Source organism: Callorhinus ursinus, unplaced genomic scaffold, assembly GCF_003265705.2.
Source record: "Callorhinus ursinus isolate GAN/ISIS: 27379988/994484 unplaced genomic scaffold, GSC_fseal_2.0 scaffold8, whole genome shotgun sequence".
Lineage (NCBI taxonomy): Eukaryota > Metazoa > Chordata > Mammalia > Carnivora > Otariidae > Callorhinus > Callorhinus ursinus.
The window spans coordinates 66479708-66495408 of NW_027397070.1; the positions used below are offsets into that span (position 1 = coordinate 66479708).

At 41.5% G+C, this 15701-nt stretch overlaps 1 long non-coding RNA gene across 1 annotated transcript in view; it reads right to left on the minus strand.

The window, feature by feature from the left end:
* Positions 1-6253: 6253 nt before the first annotated feature.
* LOC141373197 (uncharacterized) overlaps positions 6254-15701 on the minus strand; it is a 33364-nt gene continuing 23916 nt past the window's right edge. Inside the window, exon 3 of the long non-coding RNA XR_012378906.1 lies at positions 6254-6555. This is a non-coding gene — a long non-coding RNA (uncharacterized lncRNA). The remainder of the gene's footprint in view (positions 6556-15701) is intronic.

Consider the following 15701-nt stretch of genomic DNA (forward strand, 5'->3'; position numbering starts at 1 on the left):
TACACGTGTGCAAATGCAGAGGGCATTGCTGTGACTGTATCCTCACCGCCAATTCCTGGTGACTGCCCACTTTGGCTCCCCAAATCCTTATTGTTGTTGCAGGATCCACCTTAATGGTAGGCTGTTACTCTGTCCCCTGGCTACTTCATTATTTTAACATTTGTCATAGGACCTAAAATAAGCCAATCAAAGTCTTATCCTGGGGATTTGGGCATAGGAACCGAGAGCTAGGGCACAGTTTTGTTGAGGAAGTGCGGAACGGCATCTGAGTCTGTGAAGATCTTGACTGAAGCGGCAGCTGCCTCATATTCTTATCAAGTAGGTATGAAAGACAGAGTGAAAAGGAGAGAGAGAGAGAGAGAGAGAGAGAGAGACAGAGGGAAAGGAAGGCGGAGAAAAGAGTGAACAAACATGGACAAGAGCCACCAAGGAAGATGGAGGCATCCCATGTGAGGGTACTTTCCTCCAGCCATTCCTGAAATCTACTAATGTTCCCCCCCTTTTTTTTAACTTCATGAGATTTCCTACTACCTTTATGTTAAGTTCCCCATTTTGCTTTACATAACCGAGTTGGGTTATCAATGCTGCCTCACTGATCTGAGCTTCCAAATAACAACCCAACAGACCCTCATGGAGCATCGCCAGTGTGCCACACCATATGCTGGGTGCTAGGCATGATGCCCCAGACTCACCCCTTGCTCCTGAAGCTTCCCAGGCTGGAAGAGTTGGTGTTCTGTTTGGGGTATTAGTTTAGTGTTTGGGGAAAGGATGCGCTACAAAATGACCTCTAAGAAGGGGAGAATCAAGTCTTCAGAGCGGTGAGGGTCTGGGGCCTCTTTTCAGAGAAAGTCATGTTTCCGCTGGGACTTGGAGGATGAGTACCGTTGGCAGCTAGACGATTGCATGCAGACGGCATGGCATTAGCTGGTGATTGTGGTTTGGTCTGGATGTATGGAGGGAATAATGGATTTGGAATGGTTTAGGACAGTGGGGAGAGACTGACAGGGAGGTGAGGACAGATTAAGAAAGGACCATCCAGTCCAAGTCAAAGACGTCGGGCTTTATCTCAGTAAAGAGTGTTCAGCGAGACCTATTATAGATGTTGTTCCCATTGCATTTCATAGCAGACATCCCTGGAGAAAAGGCAAGCCCACACACAGAAGGATAAGTTTTATAATATTTTCTATTCCCCAACTTGTGATTATTTTCTGATTTATAGATTTTCTGGAATATTCTCTGTGAAATACCTAATACAACTGTGCCCTTCCATTTCCTGCATTTGAATACTTTTTTTTTTGATAAATCAGCAATCTTCCAATTGAATGATTCCTTCTATTTTTCAAGTAAGTGTAAACAGGAGGAAAAAGTAACTGGGTACAAGAATCCATAGAAGTTGATGTAATAATAAACAAGTCCTAAATAGTAATCACAGCCTCACAAGCATGCCTGATGGTGCCGAGCGCCCTCCGTGTGCTGGGGGCAATGCCAAGAGCCGACCTGGAGAGGCAGACCCGTGGCCAGAGCTGATGGGGTGAGGGTGGCTGCATGGGGAGAAGTGGACAGGCATGGCCTGGATGCAAATCCTGGCTTTGCCACTGGCTATGTGGCCTTGCCTATGTCACATGACATGGGGACAGCTATAATAATTCCCTCATCAGGCTGTCAGGAGGATTACAGCGCAGGAACAGTGTAAAAAGGCTAAGTTATTTATTCTTTGAAACTTAGAAAAAGGTAGACAATAGACATAGATGGACAGATAGGTTGATAGCATTGACACATTTTAGGATACATCTCTCAGCCATATTCCAGTGCAACTCCAAAGCTATCCAATTCATTCATTTCAAAATCCAGTGCGTTTGCATGGTATAAAATATCAGTTGTAGAGCACATGACAACGACTCTTTCTGACTGGCTTTACGTTGGAAAAAGCTATGATTTACTGAATTTACTCAGTGGATATGGATGGCTCTGATAAAATAATTCATATTTTAATGCAATACCTCAATAAAAGATATATTGTAGACCATCTGGAAAAATAAAATGAATTTTAAAAGCCTACTGCCCATGTGACTATTTCAGCTCTTTTCCTCTTCATTTCTTCTCATTCACACAGAGTCACTTCACAAAGTACTGGGGATACTTAGACACAGGCACACACAATTTTGTACCTTGCAGTTCCGCTTTCACTACTCGATAATGATTTTTTAAAGTTCATTTGACTTTTCGTAAACAGTATTTTAAATATCTGCTTGTTATTCCTTCAAATGGATGATAAGTTACTTAGCTATTTCCCTGGATTGGATGCTTCTGTTGCTTCCAAATAGGAATGGATTTGAATAGACACAAGTTAATGTCATTAAGGACAGAAGGAAATTGTTGGAAAGCTGCCCCATCAACAAAAATCAACAAACATACAAACAAACTCAGCCGTGGCATCACCAACATGCAAACTTGTATGATACAATGACAACTATAAACATCACAGCAAACCTGATTCTTGTCTTCCTCAATGAAAAAAGGACGCAGGCTCCGCCACCAGACAGGTGTCGGTTCGGAATCCACCACTTTCTGGCCAGTGGCCTTGGGCAACTGCTTGATCTTGCTGAGGATTTATTTTCTCATCTATAAAATGTGAGTTACATGGCCTCCCTCACGGGGTGGTTATACAGATTAAATAACATCTGTCTGATACCTGTGACCCAAATACCACATGTGTGATATCTATACCCCACATACGTGATGCTTGTGGGCCCGAATCCATGTTTCCGGGAGGTAGAAAAGTCCGTGTAGGCAGGCACTTTGTAAAGGGTTGATAAAGAGCCCCACATAGCAGGCACTTTGTAAAGAGTTGACAAACAAATGAGTGAATACCCTTCAGTAAGAAAACTTGGGAAAATTTAATCAGTTACTCTTCTAAGGAAACTATGGGATCTCCATTCTCTGTGCCCAATACTATAGTTCTGCATATGACCAAACTGTGATTGCAGAATATTTTCCACCGGAATGTAATTGTATTTATGGGAATTGTAATGTATCTTTAGCAAAACAAACCTTGACTCCATTGTCCTATGTGGAATAACTCTAGAGAACAATAGACTTTCTTAGTGAAATCTCCCCCACCCCATACTTCGCTACCAAATCACAAAGCAGGGGGCGGAGGGGGAGTAATTTCCCCCAAAAAAGCATCTCTACACGTGGGTGGTCAATGATGTTTACTTAAAATGGATTTGTGGCTGAAGAGAAAATTCTAATTTCCCGAAAGGTGAATCTCACTGATGCTGATTACAGAAATCAGTTGTACTGCTTGATGTAAGGAAAAAAAAAAAAAAAAGTAACTTTCTAATTGATCCCTGCCCCATGCAAACAAGGGCCAGGGAAGATGACATGTTTTCCCTGACTCTGAGTTCTGCAGAAGCAAGAGGCTGTGTCAATATTGAAACTGCAAATGCTGGAACATTAGATTTGCTTTCTGCCCATGAAGAGCAGATTTGGTTGCCTTTCTTTTCTTGCTGCCAACAGTGCGAATAAACAGGGACCCAAAATGTGACTCTTTCGGTATGCCACGGTCCCCGCCTCCCCTCCCCTTCCCGGCTCATGGGGGAGGCCTGCCATCCAGGGTGAGAGCAGGCAGCGTGGGGCTGATCCTTGTTAATAGCTGGCTGCAAAGTTTTGAGCTTTCAGACAAAATCAGTAAAATCACTTCCCCCCCCGACCCCTGCCTGAAAAACAATAAGATTCCAAAAACTGCTTACAATCAGAAATGCTTTAGGGAAGGAGTAAGGCAATCATTCTTCTTATCACATCCAACAAGTGGCTTTGACACACACTGGGGTTTATGTGTGTCCCAACTTGGGCTCCCACCAGCACCTGTAAGGGTTTCGCTGGAAGTCCAGAAATAGGCTCTGGGGAGAGCATAATGGAGCACAAGAAGAGAGCTTGAGAGGGGGACTGGGGTCTGCCACCTCCCGCCAGTTGGTCCTGAGCACATTTCCATCTGTCTCGGTTTCCCCATCTATAAACATCACCACATAAACACCCTGTCTGCCCATGGAGAACTCCATGTGATCCGACTACACTGAGAGGGCAGATTTTCAATTGCAAAGCTCTAAATTCACTATTTTCCCGCCCTAGGACCTGGCAGATATCACTGGTAAAAGCTAAAATCACAGAACACTCTCTTGAAGCGTGAGTTCACCTTCTCATTAGGGATCAATTTAGTGATTCGCAAAGGACCAAGGGAAAAATCTGTTTTGCAACTGAGAATCAACTGTGAGCCTGTTTCTAAACATGTCTTCACAATCCAAACAGAGGGCTTTGAGTCATGCTCTGGAACATTTCTTATTCAAGCCTCATCCAGCCTCAAACCTTTCATTTCTTCACCTATAAAAAAGGAAAGAGGGGCCATGGTAATTTGGACTGATGGAATACATGTGAAATTGCCAAGCACAGCGCTGGGGCATAGTAAGTGCTTAAGAAATAGTGAGGCAAGTTATCTCTGAATGATCCATCCTGTATGTCCCTTCACAGTCCTCAAGGACGGAGGCAGTCCTGGGCATGGCTTACTGGGACAGGGGGATGATAATGGTCTCCCAGGGTACTACCTTTAATGAGGGCTGCGCACTTTCCACACGTTAACTTTAATAAATCCTCTGGACCACCCAGCAAGGGAGGCTTTCATACCTTCACTAATGAGGAAACAAAATAAGACAAGTTAAAAACTTGACCAAGGCCACTGAGCTACAGGAAGGAGAGCGGCTGGGTATACAAACTCAAGTTCATCTCACTTCAAAGTCTTGCATCTTCCACCCAAGTAGATGAATAAAGCAAACATGAGACGGCATTTTTACCCCTCATTGTCTGGTTGGTACTTAGTGGCAAAGAGATTGAGAGTGAGTCAGGCCCCCAGGCTAGAATTTTAGCTTCCCCACTTTCTCTCCCTGACTCAGTTCTTATTTATAAAATTGGGATAATAGTGCCATTATGTTTCACTGCCTATTATGTGTCAGACACTGCTCTAAGTGCTTACCTGTGTTGACTCATTGAATCCTCATCAAAACTCTAGGAGGTGCATACTGTTATTATTTCCTCGCATGGACAAGGGAGGCTGTGTCAGGGAGGTTAAAAGTAAGTTATCTATAAACTAGGAGATGGCTGAGGTCGGATCAGTCTCCAGGCAGTGTGTTGTGGAATCTGTATTCAACCACCTCACTAGCCGCCCCCACAGACCACAATCAGGCTAAGATGATATGCTATTTGAAACCCCTTAGAACAATGTCTGGCCCGTTAAGTCATTCAACAAACAGGAGCAATTATTTAGTATTATTATTACTACCATGGCTATTATTTATGCAATGGCTCACCCTCATGAAGCTCACAGTAACTCAAAAAGAACAAGTTAAGGAAACAAGGCCCTACTGACTTTCAGTGGAAGAGAGAGGGTAGACCAGCAGCAATGGGGGAGGGGTGTGTTTCCAGGGATGAGGGTGAAAGTTTTTTCTGCAGCCTTAATTCAATTATTTCAAACAATTCTGGAACGAGAAGTATGTAATTCCATTCTCAGCCCTTAAGCAGAAGGGGGTGGGGGAGGCAGCAGTGGTTCTAAAAAAAAAAAAAAAAAAAAAGAAAGAAATCTGACTCCTTAATCACAGATAATCCTGAAAAAAATAAAATGGATCAGCGTTTAAAGGAGCAAGGAAGCTGCTTAAGCAGCTCTCCGACAAGGTCAGATATTCACAATAGTTTTTCCCTTTAAAAATGTTTTAAATCAAATTATTCTTTACATCTGCTTAAAAAAATCAAAGAATACAAGAATTTATGATAAAAAGCAATAGTCCCCAGGCCCCATCCACACTCCCAGCTTAATCCCCCAGGGAAATCACTTTTACTTTTTTCTATAATTAAATCTTTGAAACAATATGGTCTTCTACTCATTTCTCATTTTTCCAACACTGGACAGTATTTACTGATTTTCTACTGTGATAAAACACAGTGTCATTCACCTATATCACCTTCTACCACATTTTGCATTAATTCAGTTAATTTCATTGTTAATTTTGGTTTACGATTCTATTGCATCTACTGGTTACCTGTTATCGGTCCTCTGTGTCTTACTGCGTAAGTTTGGTGGTATGAAAATATTTCCTTCCTGCCACCCCTCCCCCCTTTCTGTCACTTCTGCCATCAGTCTTATGCTTTCCAGTGGGTCACACTGGCCTTCTGTTCTGTCACTCACTTATTTCTTCCATGTCATCTCTTTGGTTGAATTCATAAGTGAAAAACCAACAAATTGCTCTTCCATTATAATGAAACATCTTAAATACATCATTCTTGAGGCCCTCTGAGTCCCCCATGTACTTAGCCAGGTGTGCCACAGAAAGTTCTCCTGCTGGTTTTTCTTTCTCTTCAATGGGCCTTTGGATGGATCTGTTCATTCCAACATCATCCTCTTGGTTTATGTCCACTTGTTTCAGGCTTGTTTCCCACTTGTTTCAGAAGCTTCAGGCTTCTTCAAGAAACTTTTTCACAAGGAGTATTTGGGTGGTAAAATTTTGAGTCCTTGAAATATAAAAACAAAAATGAAACAAACCCAAAAATTTTTATTAGACTTTCACACTTGATCGGTGGTTTGGCTGAGTGTGAAATTCTGGGTATACAATCATTTCCCCCCAAAATGTTCAAAGATGTCATTCCACTGTCCCCTAACTCCTATTTATGATCATCAAAGACTGAGAGTCTTTAAATCTTATTTTTTGGTAGGTAATCTATTTTATATATTTTTTTCCTTTGTAGTATTTTAGAATTTTCTCTTTATCACTGGAGTTGTGAATTTGCCAATAAAGATAGGTGGCCTTTGGGCTGGTTGAATTTCCATACCCAGAGAACAACGATTAAAAAAACAATATCAGCCAAGGAAGAGGACTGTCTTCCATCCTAAAACACCACCTACATTGGAAGACTTGATTAAAGACAGGAAAATACGAAAACTAGATTTTGGAGAGCCTAAAGAAAGAATCTGAATAATCACATCAAGATTCAAGTGTCTAGATGGATTCGAAGACACTGATCTCCATCAAGTGGCAGTGTGAGAGCAAACAGACAGATCATCCATGAGATTGGCAAACCAATTGCACAAGTGATTTCAAATTTTTCAAGATCCCACATCCTTCAACTCTAAATACATAATCTCGCAGTCCAACGACTGTGAAAATACTCGAGTATGGAGAGGGAGTGCCATCTCTTCAGACCCCTGCAATGTTTTCTCTCTTCTCTTCTGGCATTTGACTTTTTCTCTCTTTTATTATAATAGATTTGTTTCCCTGGGTAATGGTCCTGAGCTCTTGCTTTTCCTCTTCTCCTTCCTTCCACAAATGTTCTTGAACACTACACACTGTGGTTGTAGAGTGAGCATTATCCATGCCTTCTCAGAGCTTGACTTTTACAAGGAGTATAAGCATGAGAAGTGCACGATGCTATGAGGATATAAACAGGGTCCCTACGATATGCTTGGTGAAGATCTGAGCCAGTCCAGAAAGCCTTCCTTAGGCCAGTTATGCTGAATGGCTGCTGGACCAGCAAGCTGAATTAATTTACCTTCTCAGACATTCTCCCCTTCTCCCCACACCCTGCCTTCCTGTTTGATTTTGGAACTTAAAAGCTAGCATTTAACCGTAAAAACTATGGCCTTTCAGAGAGAGGGTTAATCCTATTAGCTTCAGAAAATTCAGTAACTAGCCCAGGACCTATCACACAGTAGGTGCTTGGGAAACTGTGGTCAATTCTTTTTTTTTTTTTTTTTAAGATTTTATTTGTTTATGTGTGTGAGAGAGAGAGAAAGTGAGAGACAAAGAATGGGTGGAGGAGGAGGGGCAGAGGGAGAGGGAGAAGCAGAGTCCCTTCTGAGCAGGGAGCCCAATGAGGGGCTCAATCCAAGCACCTTGGGATCATGACATGAGCTGAAGGCAGACTCTTAGCCGACTGAGCCACCCAGCTGCCCTGTGGTCAATTCTTAAACAAAGATGGCATAAGGTAATGAACATTTATCCCTTAGGAAGCATCTGGTCCAACATCCACTTCTCCATACACCCATTTTACTGGAGGGATAACCAAAGCTTAGAGCAGTTAAGCGACATAATATTGTTTTCCTGTCAGTTCCTTTATTCTTATTGTTACTTCAATTATGTTTTGATAGTTATTTAGCATGTCCCACTACATGCTTATTCCTATGCTGGGGTTATGGGACTAATGGAGTTAAGCCAGATTTAGTACCTGTCATCCCCACATTTCTAGGCAGTTTTGTAGATAAAACAGAGCCCAATACTGTGAATGTTAACACTAATAAAAACACCTGCTTAATAGGAGTTTATGATGATAATGAGATTATGCACAGTATATGGTAAGCATTCCAATGATGATGGGTAATTATTATTAGTAGTGGTGGTAACAATTTTGGTATTTTTCTCAAATAAGAGAGGTTCCAATTGATGTTGGGAATCATGGAAGGGAAAACTTGAATGGAACTAAAAAATCAGCTTTGTGGTGAATTACATCAACAAATCTCTCTGCATGACAAAAACTGATTGTTTAAGTGGAGAGAGTCCAGCTTGGAAGGACAGGGAGATAGGATTGTTGGAAAGGCCTAACAGTATCTGGCATTTAGTAGAAGTGCATGACTTACAAATCCATCACTGTATTGCTTATAAATATAAAAATTGGAACAACCTACATAGCACAATAAGAAAGTGGTTACACAAATTATGATATAGTCCTCCAATAGAATAGTGTGCAACCTATAAAGTTTATGTTAATAAAGGATATGTAATAGGATAAATTACCTATAATATAATTTAAATAAAGGCAGTATAGTAAAAATTGTGTGTGAAATCTGATCCTAACCACGAAAAATTAAAACCCAGATAAAGCCAAAAGTCCAAGAAATAGAGACACCAAAATATGGCTTCCTTTGAAACGTAACAACAGAAGACAGTTTTATTTTTTCTATTTTTATGTGTTTTCCAATTTCATTTAATGAGCACATACATTCTATAATGAGAAAAATAAGACAATACCATTTTAAATAGTATTGAAAAGTTGAGGCCTCATTAAACTAAGCATATCATTATAGAAGGGACTCCCTCGGTGGGATGTTTGTTTCAAGTGACATGATTTGAACATATCTTTTGGAAGGACCCTATTCAACCCACTACATTGGGAGCTGGGGTTGAGGGGGTAGAGCTTGGTCTAATATGGAGAAGTCAAGGGAACTTCTTTGAAAAAAAATGATCCTTTGCTTTCTGAGGGGTGAGTTGAGATCAAGCAGAAGTTGCAGATCAAAGCAGCAGGACCCGTTGGGGTGAAGGCCCTTGAAGGAAATGCTGAAAGCCAGTTGGTGGGGCGGAGCAAGATGGCGGAGGAGGAGGAGACCTGGATTTCGTCTGGTCTCAGGAATTCAGCTGGATAGGGATCAAACCATTCTGAACACCTACGAACTCAGCAGGAGATCGAAGAAAAGAATAGCAGCAACTCTGAACAGAAAAGCGACCCCTTTCTAGAAGGTAGGACGTGCGGAGAAGTGAATCCGAGGCGATATTCGGGAGGATAGACGGCGGGGGAGGGGGCCTCCGTCGGCCGCTTCTGGCAAGTGCTAGAGCCGCGGAGCACAAAATCGGACCTTTTAGAAGTCAGCTCCACTGAGGGACGTCGCTGCAGTGGCTAAGCGGGGGGTGGAACCCTCGCGGGACAGTGTGGTCTCAGGACCCTCGGGGTCACAGAAAGACCGGGGGTGCCTGAGTGCGGCAGAGCTCCCAGGAATCGGAGCGGGGAAGCCGGCTGCAGAGACGGAGCCGAGGCGCGGGCTCTCAGCTCGGGGTGGCCATAAACTGTGATCCGCGGCCCAGTCGGGCCACTGCTCCTCCAGCAGGGACCCAACAAGCGGCAGAGCCGGGGAGACTCCCCTTCCTCCCCCGGGAGGAGCGGCGCTGGAGCGCACCGCAGGGATCTGCTGGGTTTGGAGACTCTGCGCGGGGTCGGGTGCCAGAGATAGAAACGCTCGGTCACAGGCCGGGTGAGCACGGAGTGCGGCCGGAGACCGGGGACACGGGAGTGACTGCTTTTCTCTGGGGGCGCACTGAGGAGCGGGGCCCCGAGTTCTCGGCTCCTCCGGGCGGAGAGTGGGAGGCCACCATTTTCACCCTAGTCCTCCAAAGCTGTACCGAGAGCTTGCAGGGAACAAAAGCTCCTGAGAGCAAACCCGAGCAGCTTGCTTAGCCCGGACCGACAAGGGCAGGGCAATTCTGCCTCCGGCAAAGACATTTGGGAACCACGGCAACAGGCCCCTCCCCCAGAAGATCAGCAAGAACAGCCGGCCAAGACCAAGTTTACCGATCAATGGGAACGGCAGAACTCCAGCGGTAGGGGAATACTGCACATAGAATTCATGGCTTTTTTCCCATGATTCTTTAGTCCTTCAAAGTTAATTTTTGTTTTAACTGTCTTTTTTTTTTTTTTTTTTTTTTTTTTTTTCCTTTTTCAACCAACATCTTAATCAATCTTTTTTATTAAAAACATTTTTATTTTTAATTTTTAGAGTCATATTCTATCCCTTCATAGTAGTTACCCTTATTTTTGGCATATGTATATAAGTTGTTCTCTCTTTAAAATTTTGACATACAGTTTCTCCTAACAGGTCAAAATATACCCTAAATCACTAGTGTATGGGTTTGTTCTAGTCTCCTGCCTGATCACATTCTCTCCCCCTCTTTTTTTTCTTTCTTTATTTTTTTAATCCTCTTCTTTTTTCAAACAACTTCTTATCAATTCCTTTTATAAAATCTTTTATAATTTTCATCTTTACAGTCATATTCCATCCCTTCATCGTATTAACCCTTATTTTTGTACATATATAAGTTTTTCTTTCTTTAAAATTTTGAGCAGCACTCTCTTCTAACAGACCAAAATACACCCAAAATCTAGTGTGTGGCACTGATCTCTGCACCAGCCTGATCATATCTGATCATATTCTGTTTTTTTTTTTGTTTTGTTCTGTGTCTGTTTGTTTTTCTCTTTTTCTTTTACTTTTCTCTTTTTCCCTTTTCTTTCTTTCCCTTTCTTTTCCCCCACTTTTAGGTCTTTTCTGATTTGTTTAGAGTATATTTTCTGGGGATGTTGTTTCCCTGTTAGCATTTTGTTCTCTCATTCATCTATTCTCCTCTGGACAAAATGACAAGACGGAAAAAATCACCTCAAGAAAAAGAACAAGAGGCAGTCCTGACTGCCAGGGACCTACCCAATACAGACATTAGTCCTATGTCAGAACTAGAGTTCAGAATGATGATTTTAAAGATAGCTGGGCTTGAAAAAAGCATGGAAGTTATTAGAGAAACCCTTTCTGGAGAAATAAAAGACCTAAAATCTAACCAAGTCCAAATCAAAAAGGCTATCAATGAGGTGCAATAAAAAATGGGGGCTCTAATTGCTAGGATAAATGAGGCAGAAGAGAGAATTAGCAATATAGAAGACAAAATGCTGGAAAATAAAGAAGCTGAGAAAAAGAGAGATAAACAACTACTGGATCACGAGGGCAGAATTCGAGAGAGAAGCAATACCATAAGACAAAACAACAAACAACATTAGAATAATTGGGATCCCTGGAAGAAGAAGAAAGAGAGAGAGGGGCAGAAGGTATATTGGAGCAAATTATAGCAGAGAACTTCCCTAATTTGGGGAAGGAAATAGGCATCAAAATCCAGGAGGCACAGAGAACCCATCTCAAAACCAATAAATATAGGTCAACACCCCGACATCTAATAGTAAAACTTATGAGTCTCAGAGACAAAGAGAAAATCCTGAAAGCAGCTCGGGAGAAGAGATATGTAACCTACAATGGTAGAAACATTAGATTGGCAACAGACCTATCCACAGAGACCTGGCAGGCCAGAAAGGACTGGCATGATATTTCAGAGCACTAAATTAGAAAAATATGCAGCCAACAATACTATATCCAGCTAGGCTGTCATTGAAAATAGAAGAGGTAAAAAGCTTCCAGGACAAACAAAAACTAAAGGAATTTGCAAACATGAAACCAGCCCTCCAAGAAATATTGAAAGGGGTCCTCTAAGCAAAGAGAGAGCCTAAAAGCAACATAGACCAGAAAGGAACACAGACAATATACAGTCACAGTCACCTTACAGGCAATACAATGGCACTAAATTCATATCTTTTAATTGTTACCCTGAATGTAAATGGGCTAAATGTCCCAATCAAAAGACACAGGCTATCAGATTGGATTCAAAAACAAGACCCGTCGATATGCTGTCTGCAAGAGACTCATTTTAGACCCAAAGACAACCCCAGATTGAAAGTGAAGGGGTGGAAAAACATTTACCATGCTAATGGACACCAAAAGAAAGCTGGGGTGGCAATCCTTATATCAGACAAATTAGACTTTAAACCAAAGACTGTAATGAGAGATGAGGAAGGACACTATATCCTACTTAAAGGATCTATCCACCAAGAAGATCTAACAATTGTAAATATCTATGCCCCTAACATGAGAGCGGCCAATTATATAAGGCAATTAATAACAAAATCAAAGTAACACATCGACAACAATATAATAATAGTGGGGGACTTTAACACCCCCCCTCACTGAAATGGACAGAACACCTAAGCCAAAAATCGACAAGGAAATAAAGACTTTAAATGACACACTGGACCAAATGGACTTCACAGACATATTCAGAACATTCCATCCCAAAGCAACGGAATACACATTCTTCTCTAGTGCCCATGGAACATTCTCCAGAACTGATCACATCCTCGGTCACAAATCAGGTCTCAACCGGTACCAAAAGACTGGGATCATTCCCTGCATGTTTTCAGACCACAATGCATTGAAACTAGAACTCAATCACAAGAGGAAAGTTGGAAAGAACTCAAATACATGGAAGCTAAAGAGCATCCCACTAAAGAATGAATGGGTCAACTAGGAAATTAAAGAAGAATTAAAAAAATTCATGGAAACCAATGAAAATGAAAACACAACTGTTCAAAATCTTTGGGATGCAGCGAAGGCAGTCCTAAGAGGAAAGTATATAGCAATACAAGCCTTTCTCAAGACACCAGAAAGGTCTCAAATACACAACCTCACCCTACACCTAAAGGAGCTGGAGAGAGAAGAGCAAATAAAACCTAAACGCAGCAGGAGAAGAGAAATAATAAAGATCAGAGCAGAAATCAATGAACTAGAAACCAAAAGAACAGTAGAAGAGATCAATGAAACTAGGAGCTGGTTCTTTGAAAGAATTAACAAGATTGATAAACCCCTGGCCAGACTGATCAAAAAGAAAAGAGAAATGACCCAAATCAACAAAATCATGAATGAAAGAGGAGAGATCACAACCAACACCAAAGAAATAGAAACAATTCTAAGAACATATTATGAGCAACTCTATGCCAGCAAATTAGATAACCTGGAAGAAATGGGTGCATTCCTAGAGATGTATCAACTACCAAAACTGAACCAGGAAGAAACAGAAAACCTGAACAGACCTATAACTACTAAGGAAATTGAAGCAGTCATCAAAAATCTCCCAACAAACAAAAGCCCAGGGCCAGATGGCTTCCCAGGGGAATTCTACCAAATACTTTAAGAAGAATTAATACCTATTCTTCTGAATCTGTTCCAAAAGAATAGAAATGGAAGGAAAACTTCCAAACTCGTTTTATGAGGCCACCATTACCTTGATCCCAAAACCAGACAAAGACCCCATCAAAAAGGAGAACTACAGACCAATATCCTTGATGAACATGGATGCAAAAATTCTCACCAAAATACTAGCCAGTAGGATCCAACAGTATATTAAATGGATTATTCACCATGACCAAGTGGGATTTATCCCTGGGCCGCAAGGTTGGTTCAACATCCGCAAATCAATCAACGTGATACAATATATTAACAAGAGAAAGAACAAGAATCATATGATCCTCTCAATAGAAGCAGAAAAAGCATTTGACAAAGTACAGCATCCTTTCTTGATCAAAACTCTTCAGAGTATAGGCATAGAGGGTACATACCTCAATATCATAAAAGCCATCTATGAAAAACCTACAGCAAATATCATTCTCAATGGGGAAAAGCTGAGAGCTTTCCCCCTAAGGTCAGGAATGCGGCAGGGATGTCCACTCTCACCACTGCTATTCAACATAGTATTAGAAGTCCTAGCCACAGCAATCAGACAACAAAAAGAAATCAAAGGCATCCAAATCGGCAAAGAGGAAGTCAAACTCTCACTCTTTGCAGATGATATGACACTTTATGTGGAAAACCCAAAAGATTCCACCCCAAAACTGCTAGAACTCATACAGGAATTCAGGAAAGTGTCAGGATATAAAATCAATGCGCAGAAATCAGTGACATTCCTATACACCAACAACAAGACAGAAGAGAGACAAATCAAGGAGTCGATCCTATTTACAATTGCACCCAAAACCATAAGATCCCTAGGAATAAATCTAACCAGAGGCAAAGGATCTGTACTCAGAAAACTATAAAATACTCATGAAAGAAATTGAAGAAGACACAAAGAGATGGAAAAACGTTCCATGCTCGTGGATTGGAAGAACAAACATTGTGAAGATGTCAATGCTACCTAGAGCAATGTACACATTCAATGTAATCCCCATCAAAATACCATCCACTTTTTTCAAAGAAATGGAACAAATAATCCTAAAATTTGTGTGGAAAAAGAAGCGACCCCGAATAGCCAGAAGAATGTTGAAAAACAAAAGCAAAGCTGGCGGCATCACAATTCCGGACTTCCAGCTCTATTACAAAGCTGTGATCATCAAGACAGTATGGTACTGGCACAAAAACAGACACATAGATCAATGGAACAGAATAGAGAGCCCAGAAATGGACCCTAAACTCTACGGTCTACTAATCTTCGACAAAGCAGGAGAGAATGTCCAATGGAAAAAAGACAGTCTCTTCAACAGATGGTGTTGGGAAAATCGGACAACCACATGCAGAGGAATGAAACTGGACCATTTCCTCTCACCACACACAAAAATAGTTTCAAAATGGTTGAAAGACCTCAATGTGAGACCGGAGTCCTTCAACATCCTCAAGGAGAACACAGGCAGCAACCTCTTTGACCTCAGCCACAGCAACTTCTTCCTAGAACCATTGCCAAAGGCAAAGGAAGCAAGGGCAGAAATGAACTATTGGGACCTCATCAAGATAAAAACTTTTGTACAGCAAAAGCAACAGTCCACAAAACCAAAAGACAACTGACAGAATGGGAGAAGATATTTGCAAATGACATATCAGATAAAGGGCTAGTATCCAAAATCTATAAAGAACCTCTTAAACTCAATACCCAAATAACAAATGATCTAATTAAGAAATTGGCAGAAGACATGAACAGACATTTTTCCAAAGAAGACATCCAAATGGCCAACAGACACATGAAAAAGTGCTCAACGTCGCTCAGCATCAGGGAAATCCAAATTAAAACCTCAATGAGATATCACCTCACACCAGAATGGCTAAAATTAACAAGTCAGGAAATGACAGATGTTGGCAAGGTTGCGGAGAAAGGGGAACCCTCCTACACGGTTGGTGGGAATGCAACCCGGGGCAGCCACTCTGGAAAACAGTATGGAGGTTCCTTAAAAAGTTGAAAATAGAGCTACCATACGATCCA